The sequence below is a fragment of the Mauremys reevesii genome, linkage group 18, assembly GCF_016161935.1.
Source record: "Mauremys reevesii isolate NIE-2019 linkage group 18, ASM1616193v1, whole genome shotgun sequence".
NCBI lineage: Eukaryota > Metazoa > Chordata > Testudines > Geoemydidae > Mauremys > Mauremys reevesii.
The window spans coordinates 17839399-17866812 of NC_052640.1; the positions used below are offsets into that span (position 1 = coordinate 17839399).

Genomic DNA, 27414 nt, shown 5'->3' on the forward strand with positions numbered 1-27414 from the left:
GAGACTTGGTATGTGAAAGGAGTCACCAATACAAAAGTCTGAGAACCCCTGTGTTAGACCTTTGCTAGATGGAAGAGCCCATTATTAAATATTTGTTCCCCATGTAGATACAATGGCCATCCACTCCTGGCCGTAGTTCTATTGACCTAACCCCCAATGTAAACCAGTGCCATGTCCCCAGGAGAGCTTCTCCTGTTGACATAGGTACCATCTCTACGGCGACAAGAGAAGCTGTCCCATCACCATAGTGGCATCTTCACTAAAGCACTACGGCAGCATAGCTGCAGCGCTCTACAGGTAGACAAGCCCTTAGACTTGTAATCCAGTCACCCCTTAACATTCTCTAAATAGTTTGAGCTCCTTGAGTCTATTGCTATAAGGCAGGTTTTCTAATCCTTTAATGATTCTCGTGGCTCTTCTCTGAACCCTCTCCAGTTTATCAACATCTTTCTTGAATTGTCAGCACCAGAACTGGCCACAGTATTTCAGCAGTGGTCGCACCAGTGCCAAATACAGAGGGGAAAATAACTTCTCTACTCCTTTGCGAGATTCTCCTGTTGATGCATCCCAGGATTGCATTAGCTCTTTTGGCCACAGCATCACGTTGGGAGTTCATGTTCACCTGCTTATCCATTATGACCCCCAAATCTCTGAGTCACTGCTTCCCGGATAGAATCCCCCATCCCGTAAGTATTTACCACACTCCCACCAAATAAAACGTCAGTTCGGTTTTAGAGTTTCCTTGCTCTCCAGCTATACGCTCTGGAGCCATAAAGACCAAGAAGACCAGGCCCCAAATAATACTACCCTAGCTCTAGAAAACAGAGAGCATAGGCAAGAAGTGTAGCCCACTTGTTGAAGTAGCGGGGTGAGGGTTTTGGTCTCTGTGGTCTTGGATAAGTCACTTTTAGGTGCCTAACATTATCCAAAATTTCCAGGCTTCAATACTGAAGTAAAATTAGACTTTTTTTTATTCCAGAAATGATGAGCACCCGCAACTCACATTGAAGTCAACATCTTTGGGTCAAATATGCCCTCAATCACAGCTTTGCAATCTCGGTGACTTCAGAGGGACTGTTTACCCATCTGTCAAACGGGTATAATATTTATAGCTGCGCTCAAGGTAGGTGAGTCGTTGATTGTAAAGCATATTTGAAATCCTCTGATTTAGAAAGTTCGAGGGGAGTGCAAACTAGTGGTAGAATCTCTCTTTCCATTGGGTAATGGGGCTTTGGATGGAGCATCAGAGAGAATACTAGCCACGGGGTAATGTCTAACTGCAAAATGATACTAGAAATTGGAAATTAACTCTTCCACATGCAGCCTTCAGTCTGAGAAGTACAGTTTATTCTTGTCTATTGACTATAAAATACACCAGAACATAGATGCAAGGTGCTCTCTATTGCTTGTCATCCCAGTGATCTCACACCACATTTTAGCTTTGCTCTTAGTCCCTGTGATGTCATCAGAAACAGGATCTGTATAGACTTGAATGCTTGGACTTGCATTTAGAAATGTGATGTTAGCTAAAGTGTCCTGACCAGCTTAGTCTGCACAGGGTCTTAGAAGCTGCATGGTTTGGTTGCTAATCAGCACCGAGGGGGGAAATTATGCTGCGCTTCAGGATCTCTGCTGTTTCTGTGCCTTTTGTCATCTTCCCATCTTCCTTTCCCTTTTCTCTGTCTTCCCTATCTGTGCCGCCTCTGTTCTTCCCTACAGTAACTCCCATTCCATCTGCTCAAATGTGAGCATTAACTACTTAATTGCTGATCACTGAAGTGTTGTCATTGGGCATCAGGGTTAATATCCTAATGAGATTAATGGGGGGTGGGCAGTCCACATGTTTCTGGCTGCCTGCAGACATGGAAGGATGCTGCTTCAGAGCTTCACACTTATTTGGATTGTTACCTTTGTAACCAGGAAGGCTAGAAATGCTTTTTTTTTTTCAAAATAAAAGCTTCAGATTTTCCAGTATCTGAATGTCAGAGGCCAGACAAGTTCATCAGCTGAGCCTGATCTGGCCTGCAGTGCCCACTGTTTGACGCCTCTGGTCTAGAGGTTAGGGAAGTGGGCTCAGAAGTGGAGAAGTCTGGGCTCCATGTCCAATTTCCCTCTTTATTGCCTTGTGACCTTGGGCAAGTCCTCTAACCTCGCAATAGCACTGCCAAGCGCTATGAGATTCTTGAGTGAAGTGAACGATTTAAATACAAAGGACTAGTTGTGTTATCTAGAGGCGCACACACCTTTTTCTAATGATTTTTCGGAACTGTATGCTGTGCTGAGGAGGGGAGCTAAGCAGGAGAAAAAACGGCGCTTCTCTGGATAGTGAAAAATACTCGGTCTTTTAGCTTTGTGCTTCAGCAGAAGTATGTGGGGTTTTGCCCTATCAATACCATGCGCTGTGCTGCTTGTTGATTGGGTGTTCCCGATATCAGATGTTCTAAGCATCCCTGCATTGGCTGTATTTTGACTGCCATTTACATCTATAATAGCTGCTTACTTCAGCCAGCTGTAGTGTAATACACCTAAAAACTGGGGGGCCAGGAGGAGATGGTTTTGGAATGCCTTGAGAGTTGACCAGCAAACAGGGCTGGGTGGCTAGAATTGCAGTTGGAACCTTGTCAGGTTTTTGATAGGAAAAAAAAACAGCCTGAAAGATTCTGAGGACTTGAGAGTGAGTGAAATGGTGACATTGCAAGAGTCAAGACAGTAATAGTTTAAACAGTTATGTGGGAAAAAGGATTTTTCGTCAGACTCAAGCTCTTCACTAACACCTATTTAACTTCAAAGGCTATCATTTTGGGGAGAGGAAGGTTTTGTTAAAAACTGGATACACTTGCGCCTTCAATTAAGGAGTCCACACTCACAATATACATCCACAGAGGACACCCCCCCCCCCCCGACTAGTATCACATTCCTGATATGTCCAAGGAGGGAGGGGGAGGAGGAAGACAACAAGCAGAGAAAAAACACAACTTTGAGAAAGTGACAAATATTAATATATATCCTAGGCCTTCTTTAGCCATCACAAAGAAGAGGAAAAAAAAACATGTCTAATTTTTAGAAATCTTTAGCAGCTGAAAAAAAGGCCATTAGCCCCTCTGATAAGGGGAGCTTACATTTCTGAAACAAAGCAAACTGGTTTGAAATTCTACTCATTTAAAAAAAAAATGCAGCTGCCTTCCTAAAGTGCTAGGCAGGATTCCAATTTCAGTTTTTCTGCTGCAAATCTGGAGCAATTTAACTGATATGATGTAAGTGCAACCAGAATCTGGTCCACTAATTTTGCTGCTTAATCTTCTGTTGGTGACCCATTCATTTTCTTTCTCTCTCTTCCACCCCTCCCCCATTTTTAGACTGAAATATTTGGCCTATTTAGTGGTGTTCAAGGGCCACTTACAATGATACCCCATCTATCATCCAGCTGGAGTTTAGAGATGGCAGTGACTATAAAATGAGATTTCCATGTGTAAGTTTCAGATATTGTCACCAAAAATGCAGTGGATTTCCCTCCCCTCCTTCATCTGTTTAATTTCCAGGACACACGGCTCAATGAATTTCTGTTGGAGTTTGCAAAAATGGCCTGGATAATAGGAGCAATCTGATCACACAATAGGGGTTCAAAACCGAACCACCAAACAGAAGTTGCAGCTCATCCGCATATGGTCTCAGTATAACATCTAGTGACATGTATTTCCCTCCACCCCACCATGAAAGTGGTATCGTAATTGAAATGAGCCAGGACAGGTATTTCTGCCACCTCCCTCTTTCTGGTGGCTGAGCTTCCAGCCTTTTGCTTTCCACTGCACCCCCAAAGGGCGTGGGTATTAGGGAAGGGGGGGGGAGAGAGGCTCTCACACCTCGTTGTGCCTTATTGCTTACACTGTAGAATCTCTAGCTTATCCACCCAGAGCAGTTGACTGTATGTGGAGGAGGGGGAGAGAGCTTGTGTTGCAACATCTAAGAAAATTAGTTGTCTCTATTTTATCTTTTGCAGCTGCAGCACTTCTCCTCTACCCCCCCTCCCCGCCCCTTACACGACTGGTATGTCTGAACCATATCCTTCAAAACCAGTTTTTTAAGGAGATTAGATGGGTAGCAGAGACAGCTATGCAATCAGGCAAAAATGTGAGCTCAAGCCTTCATTTTTTGCAGTGGCCAGAGCAATAAGCGTCTCACACCTGGATATTTTTCTCTCTCTCCTGTCTCTCCAACATGTTGTAGTCTGTCCATTGCTGTAGAGTGGAACTAAAAGTTCATCCTAGGCACTAATCATATTGAGCATGGAGATGATTGGCTCCCTGCTCGCAGAAGGAATTCATGTTTGAAGCAGTACGAAACTGCTTCCTGGCTACGGTTATTCACCACACGAACCTACGTCCCTCCCGGTAGGGTCTGAAGTTCTTGATGGGATTACCCTACCTTGGGTGACTGGTACTAAAAACCACATGCTCAGGCCAGGCCTACTGTGAAAGGTTATGTGGGCATAGCGGCATAGGTCCTGGATATGGAAAAAACCCACACCCCTGACCAATGTAGCTATGCTGATATAGTTCCATCTACACTGGAGCTTATGTCAACCTAAGAGGCCCTCTGCTGACCTAGCCAACATTGTTCAGAAAAAATGCTTCCATTGGCATAGGCGTCTATACTACGGCACTATGCAAGAATGTAGAAAACCCTCGTCAGTATCCCACTAAGTCAGCTGTGCTGACACACTTGGTTTCATTGGTCTTGCAACTGTTGAAACCAGGACTCCCTGGTTCAATACCAAAAGACTTTGTAAGCATAGTAGTGGGTTTCAGGTCTAGCTCCTTCTATATGCAAGCGACTATAAATTGCATTCAGAGTTCTCTCTTAATCTCTGTTTGGAAAAACCTACTTAACTGCTCTTGCAGGGTGAACGGGCAATTGGGATCGGTTAGAGGGCTGAGTGGCAGGTCCGGGGACAGGGGGATTGAGTGAGCTGCTGCCTTCCTTTCTGGAGGAAAGGAGGGAGTTGCATGTCTTAAGAAACAGTTGCTACTTCTCTGGAGGATAGAAAGGAACCAAATGTGGAGTGGCCCAGAACTCAATTCCCTTCAGCGAACAGAGGAGTGTGTGAGTGGGTAGGAGAAAGAAGGGAGAGATTTAAGATCTAGATAATATTTGAATTATTAAGCTAGAGAAGATAAGCAGGGGACTGAGATTTCAGGAAAAGGAAAATAGAGAGGCAGGGGTGTGGGGAAAGGAAGGAAAGATGAAACATACCCTAAAAACAAGGCAAGACGACCTACCCTATGATCTGTGCTAGGAAAGAAAGTGGAATGAAGCTAAAAAAGGAAAAACTAACATTTCCAATATTAAGTAGAGAACTGATATTAAAAATGTTGTATACAATGCATGGTTATTGTATTCCTTTACATTTCAGGCAGCATAGCTTTGGGGAAGGCAGGGTAGCAAAGGCCCTGTCCCCCAGCACATATCTTTCTGTAGTCAGAAAAATCAAATCTCCCAGCTAAAGGAGGAAATAGAAAGAAAGCTGGTCATATGTGTCACAGCCATATGGAGAATGTCCAACAGCAGTAAAATACAACTGTAAAACATGTATCGAAGGCTTAAAATCATGAATAAAAACACAGGAATTTTTTCCACTCTGGCTAGTAGGCTTAGTCCTTGGGCTAGTAGGTGCTGGATTGAGAAATTTACTCTGGCTTCAGGGGTAATTTAAGATCCCATCAAATCCATACTCAATCTGTATAAGTTACTCTGTGAAAAAGTTAGTCTCCTTGTTGCCTTTATATTAGATGTGACAGATTAATATGTTTGAGGGCAGATCACTGCTAGACTAAATCTTATAATTGTAAGGAATCATAACCAGAGAAAAACAGTCCCAAGGTTATGGGGTTTATAAAGAGGTTTATTACAGTTTCCAACATTGGAGTTCTGTGGGCTAAGTGTTTTTTAAAGAAGTAAATCAAAATAGATGCACATCCCATTTCCCCTTCCCTAAAATATACAAGAATTAGGAATACACTGTACTACTTTTATAGAGGGAAAACTACGAAAAATGACAATCCACATTGGTCCTTATGCAGCATCTTGCTATTTACAGTGGCAGGGTAACCCTGCACCTATTCTTACAGGAGGATCCTCCATTGTGTCGTTACAGATGATCTAGACCCATACTTGTGGGATAAGAAAGAACTTGCACATGAAGAACCTCCATACACACTCGCTTCTTCACTCACTGGGTTGAGGCAGTATCAACAGCTCAAGCAGTAGAAGGATGGGATCTACTTACAGGCACCTGTGTTGAGTAACCTCTATAGCAGGGGGTCTCAAAATTCTTTCCAAACCCCACAGTCTATTCTTACCATGATCTTGATCCTCCAATCCTTTTGAGGTCATTTGGGGGAGGGGTGTTTACTCCAATTTCTAAAGACCCTTTCCATAGGTGTGAAACTGATCCAAGTCTAAAATACTGTTTTAGAGAAATTTCTGTGATAGAGCATGAGCTTCAATCAATAGCTTATTTTTAAGGTATCCCAGAATTCTACAGTGCAGAGAGAATTTATTGTAGGATGATCCAGGAAACTCCACAGAGAAGTTATCTTTCTATGTAAAATGTGATGGAACTTTTTATGAAGGTAATGACAGCTGGGAATAGGTGCCAAGGACGTGGATGCAGGTTGTAGCTAGTGGGTAAAGGTGTACGTGGGGTTGTAGGATACCTTCTGTGCCCCTCGAGCCTGTGTTATGCTTCCCAGAAGTTCCACTTACACATGGTGAGACACAGAGCTACTTGGAAATTCTGTCAATGATTGTCCAACGGAAAATGCAGTTTCTGCAAAATCAAAGTCTTCTGCGGGGAAAATTGATTTTGTTGAAAATCTTCAGCTTCCCCCCCCCCCCCCCATTAGGAAAATCAAAATGAAATAATGTTGGGTTGGTTCAAGCAGGGTGTGTTTATTTTTTTTAAACTGATCTGGAATAAAACATTAAACTGCATTTCCCTGACAGCACTTTGCCTTATGGGAGTTGTTCAGGCCACCTTTATCCTCTATGGGCCAGAATCCCTGGAGGATTATGCCTTCCCATGATGAAATGCAGATTTTCCTGTGGCTGAGGTTTAATAGCACACTGACTGGAAATGAAACATTTTCAGCTCAGTTCAATAAACTGAAACTAAATAACTTCAGTTTGGGGAATGTCTAACTGGTTTGAGGGAAAATGTCAAATTGAAACATCACAACTTCTTGGAAACACGTTTTTCAGAATTTCTGTTCTGCAAAAAGTTTCAGAATTTCAACTTTGTGCCCTGACTTGGGATGAAGACAAATGTTGAAATGTCAGAATTCCCTGTGGGATGGAAATTCTGGGTTTTGCATAGCTCTAGGGAGGAGGCAGGTGACAGCTGTGAGCTACAGGGTCAAGGCAGCTGGTTCCTAAAACCTGGTTCTTCTCTAGAGCAGAACATGAGAGGAAGGGAGGAGGCAGGAGTGAGAAGTTGCTGTGGGGCAAGGGTGAAGCAGTGGCAACAGCTGGAGGGAAAAAAGTCTCCTTAACCTTCCTGCCCCCTTAGCTCCTTGGAGTCTTGCTCTGCTCCCATACCTCTGCCTGGCACGAGAACTCTTTTATCTTCCTGGATCATTCGCTTAAACACAGTCCAGTATGTTACACCATGGATGGTCAAGATGCAGGGCTTCATCTTCCTCAGTGAGGAGGCCTGGATAGCCCCTTCTTAGGGCCAGTTTGTGGTGCTTCTTGCTGAGAGCAGGAGTTTGTTCAACTGGATGCCCTGTGGTGCTCCCTCTGCAGCACTGTCGGGAGTATAAGACTCAAGAGGTTTCTGAGCAGTTCGCTGCCCTGTACTGAATGGAACTGGGTGCCTGGGCACACTTGTCAAATTTTGTTACATTACAAACTGACTTACTCTTTTTCAAAGAGGGACTTGTGGCCAAGTGGTCTGAACACAGGACAGGAAGTGGGGAACACCTAATTCGAATCCTGGCTCTGACCACGACTCTGACCTTGGGCAAGTTTTCTAATATCTCTCTGCCTCATCCGTCCTATCTGTGAAGTGGGAATAAAAATACTTCCTGCCTTCACCTGGATGTTCAGATAAAATGTCTGTGTGTATTGCACTGTAGAAGCATTTATTATTGTATTAACAAAATTAGTGTCTTGTGTAGAAAACTGATACATTTCATCCATCAGCAGTGCCCTCTGAGAATGAGTAAAGAGGGACTTGTGAAAAGACAAACCCAGGTTACACATTGAACAGGTTTCTCCAGTATTATTGCCTACATTACTGGCCAAGCTCCCTTGTAAGTAATCATCAAATAATCAGCCTGGCTCCTTTTGTGAATGGCTTGAATCTGTGTGGTCCTCCTTTGTTAGGGCAGCTCGTGGGCTCTGAAAGCTTCTACAGCCCCTGTTCAGTACTGCAGAGGCTGGTGGCACCAGCTGCTTGTGCCTGAAACACGCATTTGCATGAGACAGTGGCCTTCCGCGCCCCCCCCCCTTTACATTTCAAAATGTATTTTCCATCTTTTTGACCCCTTCATTTTTAAGCCCCTCTCAGAACTTTTGATGCACTTTATTTTTATTTTGCCACATGCCTCTTTTTTTACCAAGTAAAGCTCGGAGGAGGGAGAAGTCTTCCTTCCTTCAGAAATAAAACAGCAGCCAGTGTTTGGAAATATCTTAACAATAGGCCATATGGGAGTCCCAAGCTATTAAGCTTTATTATTCAGAAGGCAGAAAATGTGGTTTGATATTCAATTGATGTACAGCATAAATGAGAGCCACAAACTAGGCTCCCTTGAGCTGGCATTCAAATATTCTTTTGAATATAACTAATACTTTGGCCTAGTTCCACAGAATGCGTCCAGCTTGCTGATCACAAGCCAAGAAACTGTAGGCTATTCCCTCTACCCACCTCCCTCTCCTTCTCAGAAGCACTTTCCTCTCCTGCCAGCATGGGCTCTTGCCCTGAATATAAATCTCCTGATATTAGTTGCTCAAAGAAGACACAGAGGGCATAAGCACGGGCTGTTTGTTCTGAAGGGGAGGAAAAGAACAAAGTTTACCCTTTGTAAGAATCTGGTTAGGAACTACAATGGCTGGTCCAGGTGGGATCCTCTGTGCCTGTTTCTATAGCCACTGAGGAAATAGCATACACTGAAACAGGTAAACATGCTTCTTCCCCAGGTTACTCTGAAGTGGTGCCAGAGAGCACATGGGAGAGGGATTTGTAGGATCCAGAGATTGGAACTGGTTTGTTTCCTTCTGTGACCCTATTTGATGTACACGTACTATAATTTTCCACTCTCCTTTATGTTGACTAATTCCTCTTAGCTATGCTGTTCCCTGGGGAAATGAACCCACAAAAGTTGCTTCAGGCTCCAGTTTTTTTTATAACCTTGAACAGCCCCCAAACCAGGCAACTTCGACTGAGAAAAATCAAGTTTGTGTTTTAACAGATGGTCTGTAAATGTTATTTCAAAAGCAATCACACAAAACTACATTAAAAGAACATTAGTAAGGTTGCAAAGTCAAGTTATGAAATGCCACTATTAAGGTTGCCTGTGTAACCTTAATTCAGCTTTTTGTGCATATGCATTATTGATACAGGCTTTAGTTACATGATCATAGTATTTTTTCCTCATCGGATGCTTGTCTCATACATGGCGGATGGACCTGCTCTGGGGATGATTCAGGATTATGTATGTCTGTAGGACCCATGCTTTGCTTATTGCAGCAGTTGGAAGGAGTGTAATGAGTGAGGCCGGGGATTGCAGGAAGAGAAGGGACAGTGTCACAGTTAAGACAGCTGACTGCTGGAGAATGTGACTATTGCTGCCTCTGCCAGAGTTCCTGTGTGATGCTAGTTAAGTCACTTAAACCAAACATTGCACAGTTGCTCACTAATTGTCTGTTCCTCATTTTCTGCATGCCCAGCTTGAGACCCCTCCCCAGGTCTGATTTGCAGAAGTGCTGAGCACCCACAGCTGCAACTGAAGCAGCTGAGCTCTGCTTTGAACAAATGAAGTGCAATATGATAAGTGCTCCGAGGGCCTAGACATCTCAAATTGTACACCCAAACTCAGTGCTAATTTTGACCTTTAATCTGACTCAGTTTCCCAGCTGCAAAATGGGGATAGTATTCCCTCAGCTCACAGGGTGTTGTGAAAATAAATTCATTAGTGTTTCTGAAGTACTGAGCCTATAGTGATGAGCACCATAGAAAAACCACTGTGGAAATTGATAACTCTGCCTCAGAGCAGGGTTTGGATAGAATACAATGAATAAGACACAGGGCCACATATTGTGCAATGAGAAAACAAAATCGTGAATAGCTGCTCATTGAGTGCCATCCATCCTTGCACTGAATGAGGCAGGGGGTCTGTGGGGGGAAAAATGTGCTTATGCATATCGTAGAATTATAGAATCTCAGGGTTGGAAGGGACCTCAGGAGGTCATCTAGTCCAACCCCCTGCTCAAAGCAGGACCAAACCCAACTAAATCATCCCAGCCAGGACTTTGTCAAGCCTGACCTTAAAATCCTCTAAGGAAGGAGATTCCACCACCTCCCTAGGTAACCCATTCCAGTGCTTCACCACCCTCCTAGTGAAATAGCGTTTCCTAATATCAAACCTAAACCTCCCCCACTGCAACTTGAGACCATTACTCCTTGCTCTGTCATCTGGTACCACTGAGAACAGTCTAGATCCATCCTCTTTGGAACCCCCTTTCAGGTAGTTGAAAGCAGCATATGTGTAAGGGGACCAAATTAAGGCTGCACAAGCAACTTTAATTCTGGCATTTCCTAACTAAGGATGCCTTAGTAAACTGCTAAGTAAAACCGTAGTAAAACTGGTAGTTTCCTAACTTCTGAGTGCTTGACTTTGCGACATTAATGTCCTTTTAACATGGTTGTGTGCATTTTTAATGGCCTACTTTAGAAAAAAGAAAACACCTGAGAGAGCTGATTCCATCATATTGACACCTAAGTGGCTCATCAACAGGGTTAGAACCTTTAGGTGCACCACACAGACCTCTGCCACTTCAGCAAACAGAGTAACTGATAACTGTAGTAGGCTGTTACCCTGTGTGGACCAGCAGTTGAGGAGGATGTGACACTTTGCCAGTGTGTTTCACAGATATTTGAAAGAGTCTGAGGGTTTGTCTGTACTCGACAATTTACCAAAATAGCCATTCTGGAAAAGGTATTACTAATTATAGAAGTAATTACGCTGCTAAAATCTGAAGTCTGAGCACGAGAACCTTCCCCCTCCCCCATCCAAAAAAAAGTCTCCATAACTTGGCCAAATTTGGTCAGATTTCCACCAGGGCCACCCCCGTGCTAAAAGTCAAGTTCTATCGTCAACACGTTACGGGGACTAGAGCTTTTCAAAGATAAGTTTGCCAGAATTTAATATGGGTCAAACAATATGTTTTTCCCCCTTGGAAATGGCTGAACTGTCTTCCTTGAAATTCTTAAAATAATAATAATAAATAAATCAGTCTGAGGCAGACACAGCATGGAAAACTTCAGCCCAATCAGTTAAAAACTGGTAAAATTATGAGCAACTGAAAACACCATCTTATGATGAAACGTATCAAGCAACCTTAATAGGCAATGGGATCAGCCCCACTTGAAAGATTACATTATATAAAGCAAACTGGTGGTTTGTTACGATATTTAGGTGTATCTGTATTCTGGGTTTTCCTAAATTCTTGTGCTGCAGGACTCTTGGCATGTCAATAAATATCACTCCTCTCTGGTTTTATGATAAAATCCTTAGATAATCCAAGGTTGGGGAGGTTTTTTCCCTTTCTTTTTTTGAATCTGAGTTCAACAAAGGAATTTAGTTTGGGCTGCTGTAATTCAAACTGCATAAGTTGGAGGATTCCGAACTTGGCCTGACTTGTACTTTCCTTAAAAGCATGCAGAGCCCATGTGAAAACTTCTTTATGAACGTGTTAATGCAATTGCGCGTGACGAGCCTTCACCTAGCAGTGGACATAGGTTGTGCACACTGTAGTGAAGGCTGAATTTCAGTGTCTGTGGGGTTTTTTGTTTTCTCTCCCCCCCCCCCATTTCCCCTTTCAGTTGCACATAATACATGAAGTTTTCTATCTTGACTCCCTTAAATTAAAGGGATTTTTATTATTTATACCTGCTTCTGTCTAGTGGAGGGAGGGGAGAGAATTTGTCATGTATTTAATTTAGTCAATAATGCCTAGCATCCCTAATGTGCTAGGCATTTTGCCACCCTTTTTGGATCAGAAGTCTTTTACCCTAATCACTTAATAAATGGAGGAACATAGAAAGCTCAAACATCCCTTTGACTTGTGACCTCACTTAGGTCTGAGGAATAAGCCAAATTGGAAGAAAATCTGTCCAGAGGTTTTAAAGTGGAAAAATGTCACATATGTATAAGGCCGTCTATGCCACAAGTACAACCATGGCTTTTTAACTAGTTCTTGTCTCAACTGCATGTGTTGTAACAGACATAAGTTAGTTTTATGTCCACGTAGCAGCTCTTTTCACAGCACAACTGTATGTTTGTTTCCTTGGTGTGGACACACCTATCACACTGGCTAACTCGATATAATTGCAGTCTGGAACAATCCCATACCCTCTCAGAGGTATTCTTGGAAGACCTACAGATAGAGCAGCATTAGGAGTGACTGGGGTATTACACACTGATACCTTATTACTATTAGTTGAGAAGGAGTAAAAATAGCAAAATTGCACATGCATAATAGGCTGTGTAGGGGGAGCTGTTCTATTCACGGTGCAAAAAACTGCATTGAACTGGTTCTAGGAAGACAGTTGTCTTCTGGCAGGGGTGGAATACTGTAAGTTGCCAGTTGCCAAACAAGGATTAACCTTGTGATGTATGAACACACAGTGTGTTTGGAGCTGTTTATGCAGGTAACTGATAAACTTGGTTTAAAAGTTATAGTGTGGACAGGACCTGTGTATTTTATACCATTAATTTGTTTACGTGTAATACCTCTAACATATGAACAATCCCTACAATTACAAAAAATCTGTGTATGCTGTGTCAGGACAGTCCTGTCTAAGACTGACTATAAAAACTAACAGGCTTATAACTTATTTTGGCCTGGAATTTGATATGAGCTTCTAAGACTGGAAGTGAATGTGTGAGATTTTTGGTGGGGGGAGAGAAGAGGTGCTCTTGTAGAATTTATTTTGTGTGAGAGCCCATGATGGTGCTCTTGGTATTTTTGGTATCCTGACATTGGTATTGTTAATTCATAGTTTTCCCATTGACTTTTGGACTCTTCTCCTCACCCCTCCCCTTTTTTGGGGGTTGGGGGAGGGAGTGGAACAGAATGGAATGGAGAAGCTCTAACTACAGCACTTAACAAGTTAGTCCAGCTGGCCGCCTCCAGCGTCAAACCTAAATCATTCTCTCAATGAATCGCCACCATGATTATCTTCCATGTGTAGGATTCTCTGGAACACACAGATTGTAAGCAGCTCAGGGCAGGGAGCTTTTCGGTCTCTATAAAGTGTTATGATATTTGCATTTAGATCCTACAGTGATAGGCACCTTAAATGTTACATTTTGTATGGCCCACCATGTAGATCTGTGTATAATGTACTGTCTATGTATGTCTGTAATAATATTCTCTAGTGGCTGGCCCTCAGAAGAAGAGGGGCCTTATTATTATAAGCTATGGGGGAGCAGCTTTAGCCCAAGTGGTAGAGGTCATTGTGTTTTGTGTTTGCTTTGGGGGAGCCGAAAAATCAGTGCTCTAGTCCCAGCTATGCAGATACGTAATTTACTTAACTGCCTGTCTACTATGTTGGATTTGTTACAAAAGGACAGTGAGTTGGGTGACTTGGATTCTAGACAATACTCTTCTACTGGTCATGCTTTGGGACCTCAGCCAAATTACTTAACCTCTCCACTGCCGTTTCTCTATTCAGTATGCTACTTTAATTTGTTCTTTTAATAACGGGGGTGGGGGGAGGAAAGTTGGTGCAGCAAGGAAAATATTAGCTTGCTGGAAAATCCCAAGAGTAATGGTTTTTAGAAGGTATGCCCAAACACAGCAAAACCGCTTTAGAGTATCCTCAGGGTTTCCACTATAATCTTGTTCAACCTTTTAGTTAAAGGTTCCCCTTTAGGAGGCAGCAAACTCTCTCCAGTCCCTTGGATGGTTTTAGAAATATTCATATACATGGAAAAATATTATTTCAGGTCATTTCAGACTTGTCAGTCTTTATAATTCATCTCCATAAAGGACGAATTTGAGTTCTTGTATTTATTCTACATCAGTTTGTTGGTGATTGCTTTAGTTTCTGTTCAAAATATTCATCCCAAATTGCAAAGTTGTTCTTCTCCTCCCCCCTCCCCCCCCCCCCCGCCTCTGTCCATGTGACTTTTGGATCAAATTTTCAGAAGTGCCTGTGTCTCTTAGCAGCAATAACTTCTCTTCACCAAATATTATGCTGCGCCAGGCCAAAGATTATGAAGATGTGGAGGATCTTCTGGAGTGGTATTTTCTGTTGTCTTGTGTTTAACAGTGTATTGGCTACACTTTTGGGGCTCTTGTCTTCATTGGGGATAGAACACTAGCAGGGTTGCCAACCCTCCAGAATTGGCCTGGAGTCTCCCTGAATTGACATTCATCTCCCAGTGACTATTGATGGCAATCCGGGAGATTTTAATAGGATGTTTTAAGAAAATGACTGAGTGAGTGAGAGAGAAATCTCCCAGAATAGCTTTAGTCAGAGTTGGCAACCCTAAAAGTTAGGGCGACACGAGTCACCTTGCCATAGAAACCTATGAAAAGTTTGCACAGGGGCTGCAGCAAAAGGGCATAATAGGGACCAGCAGCAGCACCACGTGAAAGTGAAGGAACTGAGCCAGGCATATCACAAGGCCAGGGAGGCCAACAATCGATCTGGCGCTGAGCCACACACCTGCTGCTTTTACAACAAGCCGCATGCCATAGTTGGCGGAGACCCTACAGACCACCATGGATACCTCTGAGGAGCCAGAGCCACAGATCCCTGCTGTGAAGAGGAAGAGCAGAGAGATGAGACTCCCAATAGTGCCACAAGACAGGATCTGTTTGAGACTTCGCCCCCATCTAGCGAGTCCCAGCAGGCAAGCATGGATGAGCCCTGTGGAGGGGAAGGGACCTCCGGTAAGCAGGCATTTTTCTATACAATGTTGAAATTGCAAGATGGCACTTGGCCCATCCCCCGGTTAACAAGACAAAGATATTTGCTTTTCATTGTTCTTTTCCTACCAGATCAGTTAGAGCTGGCACCTGCTCTTCATTCCCCTGTTGGGTTAGATGTGGGGGCTGGCGGGGAAGCTGCATGGAGCTTGTTTATGTACATAGGGAAGACCCCTGTATCCCAGAGATACTCTGCAGTAAACAGGCTAGAGGCATATGGACCTAGGCAGCCAATGGCAGCTGAGTGTTCCATGCCTTTGTTACCCTCCTGGGCAAGACATCTGCTAAAACCGCCGCCGCCGCCTTGGAAAATAGTGCCACTATTCAGTGCCATTGCCCTGCACATGGAGCCATGGAACAGGGATCAAACTTTTGTTTCATGCAACTGAAATTCCTTCCTCGCCCCTGGTGGGCTGCTCTCCTTGTGGCTGGTCTCCAAAGCTGAAGTATCAATAAGCATTTCATATTAAGTGTTTATGGGAACAAGGTTAAGGGAGTTTTGAAACTATTCTCTTTCCATTGGGACTGTAAATCCAATGACACATCTGTCTGTTTTTATCAGCAGCTGCTGCTGTTGCAGCCTTGAGGGGTGCCTCTCCCCTGCTCACAGAACTCCTGGCCCTGACTAGGAGGAGAATGAGGAATAGGGAGGACCTATTGAGGGAGATCCTGCAAGCTAATGTTGCACTGGACTGCAAATGGCCTGGAGATCAACACAGCAGATGGCATGGAGAAGGAAAGAACGGACAGGAGACAAGCCCTGGAATCCCATCAGGAAAAGGAGAGGGAGTTGAACCAGCACGTAATGGGCTCTCTCAGGAGCAAACCCAACTGCTGTAGACCCTGGTTGACCTACAGATCCAAAGATTCCAGACTCTTGCCCTTTGCCATCCTTGGAGAACTCCATTGGAGCAGCTCCCTACATCCCCCCCATGGCATCACAGGCTGCATCCTTAGTCCTCCTACTCCACGTTAGGTGACAGCAAGGAAAACCACAGCTGCACGTACACCAACCTTGGCTTTTACAGGTCAGTGTACGTGTAGCCACAACAGACTACATTTGTGCACTGAAGTGGGCAGAAATGTTTGCTACCTTTCCAATGTCAAAGTCCCATTCTGTTAAGTTTTTAAAGTTTGTGTTTCATTGCCTGCTGTTTTTTGCACATTGTTTTTCTGCACTGGTTTTGCAAGTCAATAAATGTCTATTTTTGAAGAATACCATTATCTTTGAGTTCACCAGAAATGTTGCAGAATGCACAGCAGTATTCAAAGCACACAGCACTTGTAAATGTACAGCAAGCACCGCATAACTCCTAGCTTGAGGGAAATACACATTTTATAAATGTACAGCAGGTAACTACATAGTTCCTAGCAGCACCAATTCTCCAAGCACAGAGAACAGTCCAGCACAGAACATTACTGTGGCTGACCATTGAAGGGCTTTTTCAAAACCTCCCTCAACTGCATAACTCCATGCTGAGCTCTTGTAACGGCCCTGGTGTCTGGCTGTTCAAAGTAAGAGGTGCTCCACCTTGACCCTCCACCCTGGTGGCAGCTTTTCCTCTCAGATAGTGTCCACCACAACAGGCAGCTCTAACCATTGGTATTTTTCCTCACTGCCAGCATCCCATCAATCCTCCAATAGCGCATTCAGCAGTCATTTGGCACCTGCTGAGCCAGTAACTGAATCTCTCCTTGGTGCTGTCAGGGTGGCTGGTATACGACTTTGTGAGCAAGAGGGAGTCTGGGTCCCCCAGAGTAACTATGGGCATTTCAGTTGGGAAAGAATGCCCTTGTCTGCAGCTTTATGAACAGTCCTGTGTTCTTACAGATGCAAGTGTCGTGCACCTTCCTTGGATATTGGTGAAGTTTGATCCACCAACACTTGCATACTCTTAGAAAGTTAGCCATTTATGTACTCTGTAGCAAGGCGGGCTAGTGCCAAAAGTGCTGCACGGGTTTGTGGGATTTAAAAAAAAAAAAAGGCAAAATGATTATGGGATATGAATGATGTTCTGGGATGGCGAAAGTTGCATGCTGGGAACTTGACCCCCAGATTCCTGGGAGAGTGATTTCTACCCCAGAACACGTTGAGAAAAGGCTTCACACTAGATAGCAGCACGTGGCACACTGGGATCCCTATCTATGGTGCACCACACTCTGCATTGAGAAAAGCACTCCTGGTGAGTACGCACAGTGTCTGTGCAAACAGCTAAGTGTGCCTGTGCACAAGTGATGTATAAACGTTAGCAGCTGTTTGCCCACGTAACTTGCATCAACTAAAGTCTGTAGTGTAGACCTGGCCTGAGTTTAAATGCATTTTCTGCAAACACAGTTTGTCTATCAAATATTCCAAACCTAGGTCCTGTCAGTACTGGGTTTCTGACAGAGTAAAACCTGGCCTGGAAGGTGTTCTGAACATGTCACTTTCTATGGCATCCACAGGATCCAGCCAAACCATTATTAGAAACCTGTTTAGCTGGAACTATGTGTTTAGATGGAGATAAAGTATTTCCTTGGCTTATGCTGAAGCTAGCTAACATGGCATACACACCACCTCCCCCGGGGTCCCTATCAGACGTAGGGGGTGGAACGTGCTGATGCTCAGTTCTTAGCCTAGAGCAGGGGTCGGCAACCTTTCAGAAGTGGTGTGTCGAGTCTTCATTTATTCACGCTAATATAAGGTTTCGCGTGCCAGTAATACATTTTAATGTTTTTAGAAGGTCTCTTTCTGTAAGTCTATAATATATAATTAAACTATTGTTGTATATAAAGTAAATAAGGTTTTTAAAATGTTTAAGAAGCTTCATTTAAAATTATATTCAAATGCAGAGCCCCCGAACTGGTGGCCAGGACCTGGGCAGTGTGAGTGCCACTGAAAATCAACTCGCATGCCGCAGGTTGCCTACCCCTGGCCTAGAGCGTTGCCAGCAGCCAAGCATAAGGCAGCCAATGCTAGCTGCTTCTAGGTGCACATGCATGCTTTCTCTCCCAGTGATCAGCAAATAGTTAGCCCAGTGAATATAGCCCCTCTTCCTGCCCATGGAATATCCATGAACAGATGGTCACTTTGGCAGCTGTTTTGTGAGTTATTTTACTCTATGAACATTCACAGAATGAACAGGAGCAATTCAGTCTTCACACTGCTAGTTATGATTGGTCCCATAGGCTACCTTGTTCTGTTTCTGTTCCCTGATTGGAAGAGGGTAATTTATCATCAGGAGGCAGCCTTGGAGAAGGCATCTCAGGGATTCAGCAGTTTAGGGAAAGGTTGAAGATAAGCAGGATCAGGGAATCTTAGAAAATTGGAAGTGTGTGTTCCCCTTTCTGGGCTACACACAGTCCTTGCCTGAGGTATTATTCAGAGAGAGAAGTTAAGCTATGGTAATACTTATGGGCTGGGTACAAAGTTTAAATGTAATGTTCCATTCACACCAAGTAGTTGTGATGGGTGTGGTCAGGTCTTTGCCTGGCTCTCGCAATTACCTCTATGCCAGGGCTCTAGCAAGGGTCTTGGGGGAGCTCCTGTTGTGCCAAGATGGAATTAGTCTCTGCTTGATTTATATAACAAACTGGGTGTATTTTTTTTTTTTTTTTTGCAAACCTTGTCTGAGTAAAACCCAATTGCTCAACCATTCTGTCGGCAAACGAGTGTTGTACCTGCCCACTGTGCCTGATTTGGTGCCCCTCTGGTTAATGCTAGACAGACACTAATATCTTTTAAAACCTCTGCGGAATGAGGTTCTTGGGAGTCTACAGTCTTGGACTGCCCTCCCTGTCTGACAGGATTGAACAAGCGTGGAAGTAACTACTCCTTTTTAAGCAGGTTTTTAATTCCAAAGACCTCAAGTCACATAATATTGGTCTTACTCTGGTTTTAATTGATGGATATTTTTAGTCACTTACTCATGGGTTTTTTCCCTATCCCACACTCTGTCAGTCTTGTCTGTTTAGATTGTAAGCTGTTCAGGACAGTGGGGCACTGATCTCAGTTGGGGCCAATGGGTATTACTACTGTAATTCAGATTAATTGCAGAAAAGACTTCTTTAAACTGGGGAGCAGAACAGCCCTCTCTGCCCCCTTATTAAGGGAATTGTCATCGATACTGGTAAAGTATTGGGGGGAAAAGAAGTCACTTTATTCTAACACTGAACCAAGAACTTTGTTAGATAAGGGAAGCAGTATTATCCCTAAAACTATTCATTCTTTCTGAAGTTTCTGCCCAGAAGGTCCTCCAGCCCATTTAAAGGAAGAGTACACGAGTCTTTGAACCATCCACCTGCCTGCCCCCCACTCACATGCAAACCAGAATAAATATAGATAGCAACAAATGTGTAGCTCCAAAGGAGTCACCAGATTCCGTATTTGGCCAAATCTGGTTTTGAATTTTAATTTTCAGGACCATCTGTTCCAAGTGTGTGCCATCAGAATCTCCCCTCCCTCGTTAGTCAATTAAAAAAGGTTTGTTCATGATTGTGTGTTAAGAGTTTTTTGAGATCCCCATATGGAAGGCACTAGGAAAGCACCAACTCTTACACCACCTGGGGCATATGCACTGGTGATTCACATCAGGCCTGCCCATCATACAGTTCAAGAAGCAAAAATACATGACAAAGAAGCCACACACCCCCTCTTTCTCCTGCTTATTCAGTCCATAATACTAAAGTATTTGATTGGATTGCCCTGCCCCACCCGATTTGAAAACCAACAATAGTGTTAAACTTCACAGAAAGTGAGAGTGACCAAGTGGCATTTGCCACGCTTGGTCTGACACATGCTTGAATTAGGAAACTGTAGCTCAGTCTAAGGTAGGATTTCTTTTATTGCTGTAATTTCACCAGACGGGTTACTGCATGGTTGATCTTTAGGCATGGGTATGTGGTGGGTGGTTGGGTTTTTTTTTTGTTGTTGTTTTTTTTTTTAATCTTAAGCCAGTCAGGGACCAGACTAGTAGTTCTATACTTTTGTGGTTAACTCTGCCTCTTGATTGGCTGAAGTGTACAAGAGGTCTGTTCCTAAAGCCAATCTGAGCGTACTATATTAATGACAGGATACAAAGAACAACTATAATTCTACCAATAGCCATCAGATTAAATCACTTATTTGATGTATGAGAAACTACATTGCTGGGCAAGAAACCTCATCACACTCTTGATGTAAAAACCAAACAGGTTAGCTTTGCATTGGTTTAGCTGCAGGAAATCGTTAGCATGTTCACTTGCTATGAGAGTAAAAGTAATAAGTTTATCTATAGCTTTTTAAACAAGACAATGTGAGCTTTTTACTATTCTCCATCAAATAGTGGAATGTTTGTTTTCCAATAAGAGTCCAGGTGCACCTTCTGCAGGGGTGCTAACCGGCTGCCGCAAGTCAAATCTTGGGGTACGTCTACACTACCCGCCGGATTGGTGTGTAGCAATCGATCTATCGGGGATCGATTTATCACATGTAGTGTAGACACGGATGCGATAAATCGATCCCCGATTGCTCTCACGTTGACTACTGAACTCCAGCTCAGCGAGAGGCGGAAACAAAGTCGATGGGGGAGCGGTGGCAGTAGATTCCCGCACCACAAGGACGCAAAGTAAGTGATTCTATTCTCATAGCTGAAGTTGCAAATCTTAGATCCATATTCCCCCCCGTCCCCCGTGTAGACCTGGCCTCGGTGTGCAATAAGAAGAGAACTTACAACTCTGCTTCACTTCTGTCTTCCAGGCTTTACAGGTTCAGCCACTGAGGCCACGTCTACACTAGGCATAATGGTGCAGGTTTTTTACAATGAGAAAGCTATCTTGTAAAAACCACCTATTTACTAGTATAGACAAGGCTCAGGTGAGGATAAATCTCATTCCTCTCCATCATGCCAGCTTCTTACTCTCCTATTTGTTCTCTTCAAGCTGCAGGACTCGTTAATTTTCACTCTTAGTTTTGTCCCAGTCCCTGAGTCTAATGTGGCTGTCCTCCTGCACAGTTTCACTCTCTCCTGATGAGAAAACATTTTAAGGAATGGATGCTCCAGCCAGTACTGTGGGCACACATGCAGACAGCCAAAAGGTAGAACAGGGAAGTTGCTTAGTGTTAGTTTCCATAGGAACAGTGTGATGAATACCTGTCTCCTGCTTTTTCATGTAAAGTGGGCTCTGCTTAGGAAAAAGGCTGTGGTTTTTTTTATACTTTCCCTGATGGCAATATATGCTTCATCTTTTTATACTCAGGATATGTTTTTTTATATTTTTCCATAACCACCTCTCCCTAATCCAAGCAGCTAAAGGAAATGTAGATGGACAACAGGATTAAATGGTAACTATTAATTGGAAATTTGTATGATTTTTTTTTTAAACGGACACAATGCCCATTTTCTAATAAGGGATATTATGGAAGTGTGGTAGAGGTTCCAGCTTCACCAGTATCCAGCACATCAGCCTCTCCATCATTACACCATGGAAAGCGAAGCAGAATGGAAAATGTCTGTGTTTTCTGGGGGTTTTGGGTGTGGTTTTATTATTACTTACGCTTTCAGAATTGAACATTAGTAGAAGCTTGGAGGATGTTGTGGGAAGTGTACAGTAGGTGCCATTAAGAAATGGTTGCTAACCACACATGGTAGTTAAGAATAGGAAACACTGTAGCAAGTTTATTACAGGAAATATCGCAAATACTGCAATGTGACAAATGTCAAAAAAAAAAAATTAATGGCACCCACTCTGCATGGGAGTGTTTATAATACTATGCACACACATAACTCAGCCTTGGACTTTCCTTTCTCCCCCCAATTTTTTTTTTTTTAAAAAGGGAGGGGGGGAACAGCAGGCATTTAACACCAATATTCCATACCTCTCAGAGAGCAAATCAACTATAGGAATCCGTGAGAGCAAAATTTAAGTGATATGGTGGTGTCAGCATGCTGACAATCATGTACAGCTGTTCTATCTTCCTGTGCTCTATGTATGGAAAGAGAAAACTTAAGGGGGTTGTTTTTTATTTATTTATATTTGGTCTTGTAATTTAGGAGGGGAAAAAAGTGATCTGAAAGGCAGTCCATCCAATGGTAAAATGGTTTGGATGCTGAGCTGTTGGATAAAATTTTAAAATGTGGGTTGTTATATATTACATTTAAAAAAAAACCACCATAATTTATGGCAATGGTTTCACAGTAAACATGACAGCCTTCTGAATAATCATTGCTGTTCAGTAGCTCATGAATTTTTATTCTTAATGGCAGTGGGATTTTTGCTGTTTCACTAATAAAACTCCTTTCAGTTATATAATGCATTCAGTCAAGTTTTAAAGGGAATGTTGCTAGGAGTTTATACCCCAAGGCTGACATTTCTCAAAATAGCCATAGTTTGCTGGAGAACATCGAGTGGATTAGGTGCTTAGCTATGCTGAAAGCAGTGAGAGTTCAGCACTTGGACTGACTCCTGGATATAAGCTATCCGTACAGTTCAGTTTCCACACAGCTAGTAACTGGCAGCTAAATCCTTGTGCATCAAGCTGAAATTAGCTATTTTTCCCCATAGAACCTGAACCCTTTTCCTCATTTACTTCGAAATGAAGACCCAGTGGCTCTGTGTGGAAACAGAAAGGTGTATGTACTATCCCAGTCCAGAGCTGGGCACGTTTGGTCAGAGTAATAAGTTGACTTTGTCCATGGAGGTAGGAATTCCTCCAGGCCTGACACTTGCATTTGGCAAAGGAAGCGAGTGATTGCAGTACAGAGCTGAAGACAATATATTTTACTGCTCTCTTAAATAAGTCTCTATCTAACCAAGTAGCAATTCAGTATGAGAGATTCCCTAGATTTGCATCCTGTTTGTTGCGAGGAACAGAAAAGTAGTTGGGTTTAAACTTCTTTCCAGGTGAGGCAGATGTGATCTTGTGGTTGGTTTTCAGTAGCTGGAATGTTAACATCCTGCGTTTTGGTTTTATGGAAGAAAAATAGCAGAAGAGCTGGGTTGTGTGTTCATTTTCTTGTGGAGTGGCTTGTGGAGTTGAAGGACCCTTAACCCAGATGACCGCTAAGGGTATGTCTGTACTGCATCTGGGAGCAAGCTTCCAAGCCCAGGTAGACAGACTCGTGTTAGCTATCATGCTAAAAATAGTACTGTGTATGTGGCAACTCAGATTCTCAAGCCCACCTGACCCCTGGCTCTGAGCTCAGGTGGCTAAACCAAGTCTCCGCCAGAGTTGTGATGTCCACGCTGATATTTTTAGCATGCTAGCTTGTGTAGGGCTAGCTCAAGGCTGGCTTCCAGCTACAGTGTAGACATACTCCGACTGCCAAGAAATCCCTTCTATAGCAGTCACTATAATAGCAGTGAAGAGTGGAAACTGTTTAAAATCTTCGGGATAGGAAAAGCTTCAACTGTTGAACTTTGGTTGGCACAGAACATCGGGTGATGTTTATGCCACAGATCTTTTCCTGGTCAAAGACCAAGTTGAGTAAAGAATAAGGGTACAGCTGACAGCTATTTGTGTAGGTATGAATTGGGGTCTCTTGAAAAGAGGGGAAATAGCAGTGATTAGAGCTATGTGTGTTTTTTGCCTACACAAACCTTGAACCAGAACTGCCAGAGGATGCCCCAGCTCTAGGCTTCACCTGTGCAGACAGAGCCGGTTTGAGATTCTGTGGGATAAATGGATGCAGGTTTACTAAGGCCTAGACTGAAACCAAGGACTCCCCTCTTCACTGGTGACCTAAACTGGATTGAGTAGCTGGTTCATCTAACCTGCTCTTACCCAACTCTAAAAAAGGTGGATATCAGAAGATGATTGGACTCTGCCTGGCCCTACTAAAGGCATTCAGGCATCCATTTGTTTCACCCTTGCAGGCTACTCATGATTTCTGAAGCAGTCTCTACTTTCACAACAGTACAGATGGACAGATATGCTCAGGTGTAGGGCCCTGCCAAATTCACAGCCATGAAAAACATGTTACGGACTGTGAAATCTGGTCTCCTCCTGTGAAATCTGGTCTTGTGTGCTTTTACCCTATACTATACAGATTTCATGGGGGAGACCAGTGTTTGTCAAATCAGGGGTCCTGACCCAAAAGGGGTTGCAAGATTTTGTGCGGGGGAGGGTCACAGTATTGTCACCCTTGCTTCTGTACTGCTGTCCAAGCTGGGCAGCCGAAGAATAGCGGCTGTTGGCTGGCTGCCCAGCTCTGAAGGCAGCGCCCCGCCAGTAGTGGCGCAGAAGTAAGGGTGGCAATACCATACCATGACACTCTTACTTCTGCGCTGCTGCTGGCAGTGGCTCCGCCTTCAGAGCTGGGCTCCTGGCCAGCAGCCACTGCTCTCCAGCTGCCCAGCTCTGAAGGCTGCACTCCCACCAGCAGCAGCACAGAAGTAAGGGTAGCAGTACTGCAACCCCCCCTACAATAACTTTGTGACCCACCCCCACACACAACTCCTTTTTGGGTCAGGACCCCTACAATTACAACACTGAAATTTCAGAGTTAAATAGCTGAAATCATGAAATTTATGATTTTAAAAATCCTCTGACCGTGAAATTGACCAAAATGGACTGTGAATTTGGTAGAGCCCTACTCATGTGAGTTCAGACCGTTCAATCTGAATTAATCATTGGAACAGTTGACCTAGGGATACGGCAGATTCTCCATTACTTGGAGTGTTGGTTTTTTTGTTTTTTTTTGTTTTTTTAATTTGAGGTTGGATGCCTTTCTAAACTATACTCTAACTCATCCAGAAATTATGGGCTTGATGCAGGAATCACTTGGTGGAATTCTCTAGCCTGTGTTATGCAGGAGGTCAGACTGGATGGTCACAGTGGTCCCTTCTGGCCTTGCTATATAACCCAGTGGTCCCGAACTTTTTCAGTTGTCCCCGCCCCCCTTACCCAGTCCACGCCCCCTGGGGACTGGGAGCTGGACTGGAGCGGAGCAGGAGGCAAAGTGGGGCTGGGGGGTGTGCCTTCCCCACCTCCTGTGGCGGTTGACCCAGTCCCTGCTGTGCCTCCTCAAACTTCCCTCTGCACCCTCCTTAGGGGGGGTGCGCCCCACAGTTTGGGAACCAGTGCTATAGCCTATGAATGTCATCCTGGGAGAGCTTGCCACCAGCGGTCCCCAGGCTCCCCACCACATACTTTGAACTGCCTTTTGTGGGGTAGGAGGTGATGCAGTGACAGTACACGTGTAGGGATGTCCAGCTGGCCCCTTTGTGGTGGAGAAGGACAGAGAAGTAATGACTGGCCACCAAACTCGCATTGCTCTTTGTGTTACCAAGAAGCTTTTACTATTCAATTTGCCCTTCTTTGGTATCTGCTGTAGGCGATGAGACTTACTGACCTGCTGCTTCAAGTCTCCTCTTCGTAACCTGCAGCCCCTTTGGCAAACGCTGGGTCTTGGGCCAACAGTTTCTTAAGAATTAAATTGGAACTTCTCTATCACATCAAACAAACTGCTTCTATTCACTTGCAAGGCCTTTCACAGTCAATCCCCACCCTACCTGCCATCTCTGATACACTGTCACGCTGCTGGTGCTTGCCTCTCATCACGATGCCAGCCTCCACTGCCCACTTGAATTTTCAAGCACACACCTTAGTGCTTTCTCCCACGCTGTCCCCGGTGCTTGGTGGCATCCTCACAAACATCCATAAGGCCAACTCATTAGTCACCTTCAAATCCCTCCTTTACCACAGTGGCTAAAGAAAACTTGACAACAGGCTGCTGGTGTGCAGAGAACAACGCCTATCCTGCTGACCAGTATTGTCTCCTGGATTATTTGTACTCCCCCATCTGTTGTCTCTTGTCTTACACTTCAATTGTGTGCCCCATCGGGCAAGGACTGTCTTTCTGCTCTGTGTTTATACAGCTTCTAGCACAGTGGGGTCCTGGTCTAGGACTAAGGCCTTAGGTGCAACAGTTAAACAAATAACCAATAATAATACCACCACCACGACACCGGTGGCTTTTCACTTACGTTTAGATGCGTCTGTTGCTCACTTTTCTTTGTTCCAGATTCTTGTCACGCTTTAACCTCCTCCGAGGCCCTGTGGCTTCCCTGCCTCAGTTTCCGCTCATCCAACTTTTCAGTTGCTCCTGTGGATGCACATGGCTTAGCCCCCGCAGCCTTCTGGCCTTTTTGGGCTGAGACTCTGTCCTCTTCCAGTCTTTTTTACCACAGCACTGACTCCCACGCTTCTTCCCTCAGAGTCCTAATGTAACAGAAAACTGATGGTTGGTCACCTGCTCCTCCAGGGCTCAGCTCTCCCTCCCACAGTAATCAAAGTTTCAAATAAAACACCTGAATCTTCCACTTTAAGGGTCTGCCCTGGCTTTGCTCCCAGTCTTTCTGGGGTCCCAGGGAACCCAACCATCTTTCTGGCTTCCCTCTGGCTGAGCTTGCCTAGCTGTGTTGTTAAAAACCCTCTGACCTCTCCCCAGCTGGACCCAATAATTGACTAGGGCCCTCTGATCCCTAGTCAGTTAGGACCAGCTGGGAGGATGGCTGGCCTGCTGCAGGGAAGGCTGAGCCCAACTCCTCTTAAAGGGCCAGTCAGCCTGTGATAATCCTGTTATGCAATAGTTGAATAGCAGTTCCTGCTTGTGAAGAGAGTCCAAGCAGGTGTTCCCTAGTTATGTAGTTCTGTATCCTCCTTCAAGGTGATCGTCCATGTTTTCATTTGGCATAAAATGAGCCAAGGATTTGCAAGTAATAAATGGAAAAAAATAAATAAAACCAGCATAATTATTTGAAACGCTTTGTACATTTAACTTGAAAATATGCTTGTCGTTATTTTAGTCTGGGGGAGTGAGGTACGGCATTTGCTTCCGTATTTGTGCATGCACTGAGAGCACAAGTGTTTGTAAGATGCCACTGCAAATCTGTAGAATGTCTCTCTAGAAGGTCATATGGTCGGGGCTCTGTACGCAATTGAGAGTAGCGTCCCCCCCCCCCCCCTTTGCAGGGTGTTACAGGATACCTCTGTGCGGTGAAGTACAGCTGGTGTGCAGTGGTACTAAATAATCCCTAGAACAGTGTCCAAGGGACACAAGTGTGACATGGGATGTATTTAATGGGACACACCTGTTCTAGAAACGGTCATGGCTGTTGCATGCCTTAGGAATGGAAGGTTTTAGGGAGGTAAAGGAAAGGTGTGGATAGATGAGCAAACTGTTTTTCCCCCTTCTCTCCTCTTCTTCCTATTGAATTCAAAAAATGGATCTACTGTGT

General features: G+C 44.0%; 1 protein-coding gene across 1 annotated transcript in view; it reads left to right on the plus strand.

The window, feature by feature from the left end:
• Positions 1–27414, plus strand: part of HIC2 (HIC ZBTB transcriptional repressor 2) — a 118614-nt gene that overhangs the window by 65049 nt on the left and 26151 nt on the right. Inside the window, exon 10 of the mRNA XM_039504772.1 lies at positions 980–1123. The gene's annotated coding sequence lies outside the window, so the exon portion shown is untranslated. The remainder of the gene's footprint in view (positions 1–979; positions 1124–27414) is intronic.